Here is a 9345-nt window from a genome sequence, read left to right on the forward strand (position 1 = left end):
CGCGTACGATGGGTTCAGCGGTAGTGGCGAGATATGCAGCTAAGGCACCGGGGTTTAGTTGACGGTAGGACCAGCCTCTGGGGACGGGGCCACTGATGTCTTCCACTTCCATTGCCCTATCTAGGGTGAACGCGACTTGACCACCCTCTGCAGCTCGACCATCAAGCTGCGCTGAGCGCAACAACGGTCCTCGCGCAGGCACGACCTCCAAGACACCGTAGACGCCCACTGCGAGGCTTACACCTCAAAACGGAAGGAGCTCCGCAACGCCATCCGGGACGTGCAGTCCAATAGCTGGGCAGAGCTTTGCAAAGCCGTCGATGACGACCCTTGGGGACTTCCCTACAAGGTGGTCACCAAGAAGATAGGCCGAAGTCGTCCAGGGATCGAAGCACGTTGCAGAGAAGCAGCCATAGCCGATCACCTGTTCCCGGATCCCCGCCAACAGTCTGGGTCCACGAAACACAAGGCCACGAGTTTACCATGGTCGAAATCCTCACGGCCTGCAAAAGACTACCAGCGGATAAGGCTACGGGGCCCGACGGCATACCCAACGAGGTCCTACTTCACGTATCGCGACTCCGTCCTCAGGTTTTACTAAAAACCTTCAACGCGTGCCTGGCCCGCAGAGAGTTTCCAGCACGTTGGAAGATGGCGAGACTGGTGCTCTTCCACAAACGATCCGGCAAGCCAATAGACGAACCATCGAGCTTCAGGCCCCTGTGCATGCTCGAATCGGCCGGCAAGCTGTTAGAGCGCCTGGTGCTCGGCAGGCTCAACCAACATATCGTCGACACAGGTCAGCGGTCCAAAAACCAGTACGGCTTCCGCAACGGCAGGTTGACGGTCGACGCAATCGAGCGAGTGCTCCAAGCCGCTCACGGTGCAGCCATGCTCGTCGTCCAGCATCGGGACATATGCGTGGCTGTCTTGCTAGACGGGAAAAACGAGTTTAACACCGCGCCATGGAGGAAAATCGATGCCGCGTTACGAGCAAGTCAGATCCCCACATATCTGAACAACACCATACGATCGTACTTTGACGGTAGAAACTCCAGGTCGGCCAGTCGCTGCTCAGCAGGAACGTCACGCGCGGCGTCCCCCAGGGCTTGGTTCTCGGACCAGTCCTGTGAAACGTCTTCTACGACAAACTGCTATGGAGACTCCTGGATCTGGAGACACCGTCGGGCGTCCAACTGGTGGCCTTCGCCGACGACGTGTGCGTCCTAGGCATTGCCCGCAACGGAAAGCTAGCAGCAACCTTACTCAATCCAGTGCTGGAAAAGGTTTCAGACTGGATGACGAGCATCGGACTGAAGCTAGCCCATGCTAAAACTGAGGCCGTTGTCCTAACGTGGAAGAACATTTACGTCGACCCGGAGCTGTTCGTAGAAGGTCACGCGATCCCAATCAAACCATCCATGCGGTACCTCGGCGTAAAAAAACACGAAACACGTTCATCAGGCTTCCCTCAAGGCTTCTCAATCAGCGCTCGCCATAGGCAGGCTTATGCCCAACATCGGTGGGCCATCTCAAAGCAAGAGAGCGTTACTCGGGTCGGTCGCAAACAGTAAGATGCTATACGCCTCCCCTGTCTGGGCCGTCCGAGGGACTAAACTGCGAAAATCGCCTCGCCATGGCCAGGTCTCAGAGGACCACCGCCCTCCGCACCATAAGAGGCTACAGGACGATATCCGCCGACGCGTCATCAGGACTGTCGTCTATGCTGCCGGCAGACCTCCTCACCCACGAACGGGCCAGAGTGAAGGATCGGCTAGCGGAGCAACTAGGACCGAAGACAACGGCCGCGACCAAAGCCGAGGAGAGGAAAATATCCATAAACTCCTGGCAAGCGAGATGGGACCGGTCAGCAGCCACTCCGGAGGCCGTCGGACGCAGATGGACGCACCAGTTGCTGCCCGACATCGGCCGGTGGCTAGCGAAACCAAAAATGAGCCTCACCTTTGGCTAACGCAGGCACTCTCCGGACACTCTCCGGAGCTACCTGCACAGATTCAAGCGGGCTGACGACAGGTACTGTGCTTACTGCATAGATCCCAACGACACGGCGGAACACACGTTGTTCGTGTGTCTGAGATGGATAGACAACCGCTCTCAGATGGTCGAGATCCTCCGGAGACCCCCCGTCGCAGAAGACGTCGAGGAACTGCTGTTCTTCCCTGATCAGACGCACTACCCGACGACCCACCATCTCAGACCAGGCTTCTCGCTCAGTCAGTGATAAACCAAAAGGAGCTCATCGCCATGATCGAGACAATCATGTCGTCGAAAGAATGTGACGAGAGGGAAGACTAGGCCAACGGCTAACCAGCCACCCGGCCTCCCGGAACGCAAGATGAAGAACGTGACGGCCTCACTCTCCATTCGATTCGCGAAATGCGAAACGTCGGAAGTGTCACCGACCACGTTCTTCATCCCCTCACTTGTGACACTAAGGGAGGGACGGCGATCACAGCATCGCAGGACTTCCAGGACAGAAGAATGCGATTACCAGGGCGGCGGACTTAGGTCGGCCCGAGAAGCGGACAAAGGAACGAGACATCCAGAGCGTCTGACTCCGGTCGGCTCATGAAACCGACATTATTAATTATGCTTAAAATGTTCAAATGTATTATGTAATTGACCAATGCGAGGGGGGTAAGTCGGGGGACTGTCAGACCATCGAGCAGAACCTCTGTTAATCTTTAAGTCTAATTATTTAAATCTAAGTATTCTGTACAACTGATTATATTAATAAAGTATTAGTGATAACTCATACACCACGTATTTCTTATTAGCAAACAAACGCGATTTTGGAGACGTCCATAACATTTTTGGTGGCAGCGGTGGGATCCGTAGATTCCAGTTCGGTAAACAATAAGTTAGTAAATGTTGTGTGATTTCGAGTTAAAGTAAATCTATGCTTTTAATATAATTAAGTGAAGAAGAAAATCTGAAGAAGAAAATCTAAAGAAGAAAATCTGAAGAAGAAAATCCGAAGTGTCCAGAAAATCCAAAACATCGAGGTGTACAGGAACTCTAGTGTATAAGACAATGAGAGGAAACACGCAGTAGCGCCGCCCGAACGAATGGTTAGTAGCGCACGCACGCACGCGAACGCGATCCCGTAATACGAGCATTAACGCCGCCGCGTCCGTTGTACGTGTTACCGCTGAAATCGAAGGTCAATTTATTGACACACACAAAAACGACTTATAATATATCATAATGCACGCGCCGCCGCCGCCGTGTCGATAGTGCCGCCGAATCAGACGACATTCACTTACGCACGCACGCATCCGCCGTGCGTACTAACGAAACCGAACGTCTGTGCTGCCGCCGTGTGTATAAATACATATATATTATAATATAGTGACGGCAGAATATAGTCGCCGTAACGTCGTGTTTGTAAACAAATACTGCCGTCTAGTAGTATCAAGCAGTGTGGGCCGCCGCCGTCGTATTACGTATATATAATATATATATATCGTATTATCATATACGTTAATATTACGCGCGCTCTCAGTTTTCGTCAATATTTCGCACAGGTCGTCGCTATAGTAGTATATATTATTTATATAAATATACTACACGAGTGCGCCGTGTTCATTGACACGTGAAATAAAATTATACTATACTAGTATTATCATAGAAACCCACTACAGGGTGTAGTGGTCCCGCGCCAGCAGTTTCGGGGCTAGCGAACTTCGATTCCACAAGCGCAGTCGAAGAGGAAAGTCGTCGTTAACAGTCAAGAAATTCGATTCAAGCCAAGCCGAAAACCCGTGCAGACCATCCAGAGCATCCCGTAGAAGTAAAAAAAAATCAGTAAATATAAAAAAAAAATCATGGCAAGGATCATTGTAATTGCGATACTGTGAGTAAAAATAAACAAATTTATATTTAAAAAGAAAAAAAAAAACTGTAACCGTATTTTGATTAAATGATAGGTCATCAGTACTGCACTCCGTATTAACTGATAAGTACGTTTTCTTTATTTTTTTTTTAAATGTATGATTCAGAATCATAAATCCGTAGTATTGTATTAATATAATATTAATATCGTAGTTAACCTTAGCAGTGTTGTATAATTGAATGTAAATACACACACTTATGCATGTCAATTTAGCAATTTATTAAGTATCAGTCAAGTAGCTAAGTAGTTAATGAGGGGAAAAGCGAAAACGATTCGGATAGGTCAACCCCAAATTCAGATAACGAATCGAGTAATCCAATAGTACCGCCAAGTCCTACCCCTTGTGTAAGTTTACTAATACGATTCTCAAATCCAGAAAATCTGACATCCGAACGTTCTATTGGGAATATCAGTACTGATAACATCTTCATCAGAACTGGCGTATTAATAGACCATAATTCAGAGTTAATACATAACGTCTCAGTAACTTTGGGGGAAGTAGATACCGTTTTGGGGGAAACAGAATATCGACTCAACCTTAATATCCTAGACGAATCCATTGAAGATAATCTTTTAGATCAAAATATAACATCCCCTCCTCTTTACTCTAGTGACCAAACCATGAACCCAGGTACTCAGGAAACAGCTCAAACACAGGGTGGTACCGGTAATGACCAGCAAAGCGACATGGTAAATTCTGAAGGACCATCAAATGCAGACACTCAAACGATAACAAATCCTCAAGTAATCGAAGAAAATCCAGATCCATCCGGTGTACGATATTCATTCGGATCAAGAGGAGAGACAATAGGACTGGAGGCCGCTCTAAAACTCTTGCCAGGCTCGTTCAGTAGAGACAAGCAGGGGGAATTGGAGATATTCTTGGAAAAATGCGAGTTTGCGTTAGCATGCGCACATGACCATGTACAGGCTCGACTTCTCCAAGGTATCCAAGTTAGACTGACAGGGAAAGCCCGTCAGGCAGTCAAGTTTAAGGAAATAAGACATTCGACTGAACTAAAGGAAGCGTTGAAATCTGCATTGGAACCGCAGAGGACGACCACTTACCTATTCTCAGAATTGTATTCAACCAGAAAGAAAATCGGAGAAGACGTAACTAACTACGCAAATAGGATTGAGCAACTCCAAACACTTATCATAGAGCAAGAGACGAGTGGGCACAGTTGGAAGGTAGCTCAAGCGCTAGGAGCAAGTATCAAGAGGCAAAGCATTCAAGTATTCGTAGAGGGACTAGGACCTCTAAAAGACTTCATCAAGGTCAGGAATCCGTTTTTTTTAGACAAGGCCATACAAGCAGCAAGGGAAGAAGAACGGGTCAGAAACTAACAAGAAGCGATATAGAAACTATATGCAGCGCCACACCAACCCACGAAGAAACCCACTTGTTTTCACTGTAATAAAGTTTGTAATATGGCAAAGGATCGCAGGAGCAAACCGACAACGACAAACTCAAGACCTTCTTCCACAACGGCACAAATTAGAAGCATTGAATGCAACAATTGTAAAAAGCCAGGACACCTGTTGAAAGATTGTCGTAAAAGGAATTATATAAACTCCAAAAAGGAAGGCAACCAGCAGGAAAACCAGCAGCAACCGGCCGCAAGCGGTGGGTGCCCGGTGAGCGAGTTAAAAAACACTGGCAACGCCAAATCCTCTACTTCAAAGCAGAATTAGATCAAGATCATCTAACCTGCTATATCGAACAGACCATCAGCAAAAAATCAAAGCTACTTCTAGACTCTGGGAGTGACCTTAATCTAATAAAAATATCTTCTCTCGCGGATCAGACAATCGTGTATGAAGACGTTATATATCACCTGAAGGGCATTAATGACCAGATAGTACACACACTGGGACAAACACAACTTGAACTATATATCGAGGATAAAATTATAGTTGCAATGTTCCAAGTAATCCATTCTGCATTCCCGATCCCCAATGATGTTATCCTTGGACGTCCATTTATGGTGGAAAACAAAATCATTCTGAATTATCAGACTAATGAAGTTATCATTCCTGACGGGGCTGAAATAGTGCTACAACCCCGCACTGAAACCCTTGTAGGAATAGAAGCAGGGAATCACGCAGAAGACGAAATCATCATAATCGAATGTCAAGATATCACGAAATCAGTCACTTGCAGCATCGCCGTAACAAAAGTACAAAACAAAAGGGTGTTAGCCACATTCATCAACCCTACTGAAGAAGCGATTAGGCTAAAGATGCCAAATTTAAAGGAACTGGTCCACGAGCAGTTCAGGGAAGCTTTGATCCATTCGGTACAAGTCACGGATCGACAGGAAGAACCTCATGCAAGCAGTAGTCGACTGAAACAACTGGAAGGAGCACTTAGAACCGATCATCTGAATTCTGAAGAAAAGGAATCATTAGTGGCCATCTGTCAAGACTACTCAGACATATTCTTTTTAGAAGGAGATCGAGTATCAGCAACTACAGCGGTGACGCACAGGATCAAAACCTCAGAAACGGTTTCACCAATTCACGTGAAGCCCTACCGGTTACCACAAAGGCATAGACAGGAAATTACGGACCAAATGGAGGCCCTCGAACGGGAAGGTGTGATTACAGCTAGTGAATCACCTTGGAACGCTCCACTCTTAGTAGTCCCGAAGAAACCCGACGTCAATGGCCAGGTTAAATACCGTGTCTGTGTGGATTTTCACCGACTGAATGAGGTCACGATAGGAGATGCTTTCCCACTTCCAAATATTGTGAATATTTTGGACCAACTAGGCAGGTCAAAATATTACAGTACCTTTGATTTAGCCCATGGGTACCACCAAATTTTGATGGATCACTCCGACCGTAGTAAAACGGCGTTCTCTACAGACCGGGGACATTTCGAATTTGAACGAATGCCATTTGGTTTGAAGGGAGCTCCAGGGACCTTCCAGAGGCTCATGAATAAAGTTTTGATCGGTATAAATGGAATCAAAGCATTCGTATATCTAGATGATATCATCATCTATGCAAAAGATTTAAATGATCATTCACAGAAAATCACCGAGATTTTTCAGAGACTCCCCTAATATAATCTCAAACTTCAACCACTGAAGTGCGAATTTCTCCGAAAAGAAGTTAATTATCTCGGACATCAAATCACTGACGAAGGAGTCAAGCCAGATTCTCTGAAAATAAGTTGTGTGAAACAATTTCCAATTCCGAGAAATGTGAAAGAGGTCAAGTCTTTTCTAGGACTATCAGGTTACTACAGAAGATTCATCAGAAACTACGGGCAGATCGCTAAGCCACTGACCTCATTGTTAAAAAAGGACGTTCCTTATAAATGGAGCGATTTATGTCAAGAATCATTTGAAACATTGAAGAACCTCCTCACTCAAGCTCCGATTCTACAATACCCAGATTTCCAGAAGCCATTTAATCTAACGTGTGATGCAAGCAACTACGCTATAGGCTGTATTCTGTCTCAAGGACCTATTGGAAAGGACTTACCAATAGCCTTCGCATCAAGGACACTAAACAAGGCTGAAATCAACTACAACACTACGGAAAAAGAGCTAACTAGTATTGTATGGGGAATAAAAGTATTTAGGCCGTACCTTTTTGGACAGCATTTTAACGGACCATCGTGCATTGGTTTGATTATTCAATATTACAGACCCGGGATCACGTTTAACTCGATGGCGTTTGAAGCTTGAAGAGTACCAGTATACTATTCATTACAAACCAGGAGTGAATAATACCAATGCAGACGCACTGAGTCGTATTCAAATAGTAACAACGAGAGCTCAAACCTCGTTGGGACATCATAACCAGTCAGAACCTCCAGAAACTCAAGGAACCTCTTTACAATTAGTAGATAACGAACACCTAGACTTAGAATCGAAGGGCGAAGGTGATGTTGGTTATCAAGCATTTCTGAAAGCAGATGAAACTAAGCTGGGTCCTACGAAGAACATTGCCGAGAAAACAGGAGATCTGTTTTCCGTAGATGTTGGAATCTCATTAGCTCATTGTGTATCGGCAGATTTTAAATCGAGAAAAGGAATTGCATTCAAATTCCGAAACCGATTTGGAAAAGTTAATGAATTCCATCGACAAAAATGCCAAATAACAGAGATTGCAACAATTAATGTGAACAATCATCAGGTGTTTTATATAATCACAAAATAATTTTTCTGGCAAAGAACAAGTTATGAAATTCTCTTTCAAAGTCTGCAGAACCTCAAGTCAATCTGTGTCAAGTATAAAGTTACACAGCTCGCTTGTCCACGTCTAGGTTGCGACCTAGATGGACTGAAGTGGGAAGTCGTACGAAATATATTAAGGTATATCTTCCGTGACTCTCCTGTGTATATTCAGATATACACCCGCGATGAGTTAACGGCAGATAGCAAACTGCAGATCATCCAGGAATTTCATGAAAATCCTCTTGGTGGACATCAAGGTGTAACGCGTACATACAACAAAATTGCACAACAATACCAATGGCAGGGCATGAGAGCACAAATCCGGAAATACATAAAGAAATGTCCTGTATGTCAGATCAACAAAACTCCAAACCAGACCATCAGGGAACCTATGGTGATAACAACTACTGCTTCGAAACCATTCGAAAAAGTATTCATGGACATCGTAGGGCCTCTCAACAAGTCTTACCACGGGTATTCGTATATATTAACTCTGATCGATGATTTTTCAAAGTTCACTTGGGCGTGTGCCATGAAGGATCATGAAGCAAACACCGTCGCACAGCATTTTGTTACTCAATTTGTATGTCTGCATGGACAACCAGAATCACTAGTGACGGGCTGTGGAACCGAATTCCTTAGTAAGGTTTTTAAAGAAGTATGCAAACTCTTGAAGATCTCTCAAACATCAACTACTCCGTATTATCCTCAGAGTAATGGTAGTTTAGAGAGAAGTCATAGAACCCTTGGTGAATATTTGCGGAACTACTCTGGAAAAAATCCGTAAAACTGGGATGTATATGTTCCTTATGCCATGTACTGTCATAATTCTTCAGTACACACCTCCACAAGGTTTCAACCACATGAAGTCGTGTATGGATATCCGTTATCAATACCAAATTTTCTAAGTCGTAAGTCAGAACTTCAGTATAACTATCAAGACTACCAATATGAAATGAAACGTCTTATGCAAGAAACGCATCAGATGGTAATAGAGCAACAAATGAAATCAAAACACAAATCGCAGGAGCGATATGATCGTACTGCAGTACCATTGCAAATCAATGTAGGTGATAAAGTCATAGTGCAAGAAATATCAAGTAAAGGAAAATTAGCACCCAAGTGGTTAGGACCATTCACAGTGGTGGAAACTAATACAGACTCTCTGAATGTGACCATATTAAAAAAAAATAAACATGTAAAATTGCACAAAAATCTATTGAAGAAATTTCAAGA

The sequence above is a fragment of the Metopolophium dirhodum genome, chromosome 6, assembly GCF_019925205.1.
Source record: "Metopolophium dirhodum isolate CAU chromosome 6, ASM1992520v1, whole genome shotgun sequence".
NCBI lineage: Eukaryota > Metazoa > Arthropoda > Insecta > Hemiptera > Aphididae > Metopolophium > Metopolophium dirhodum.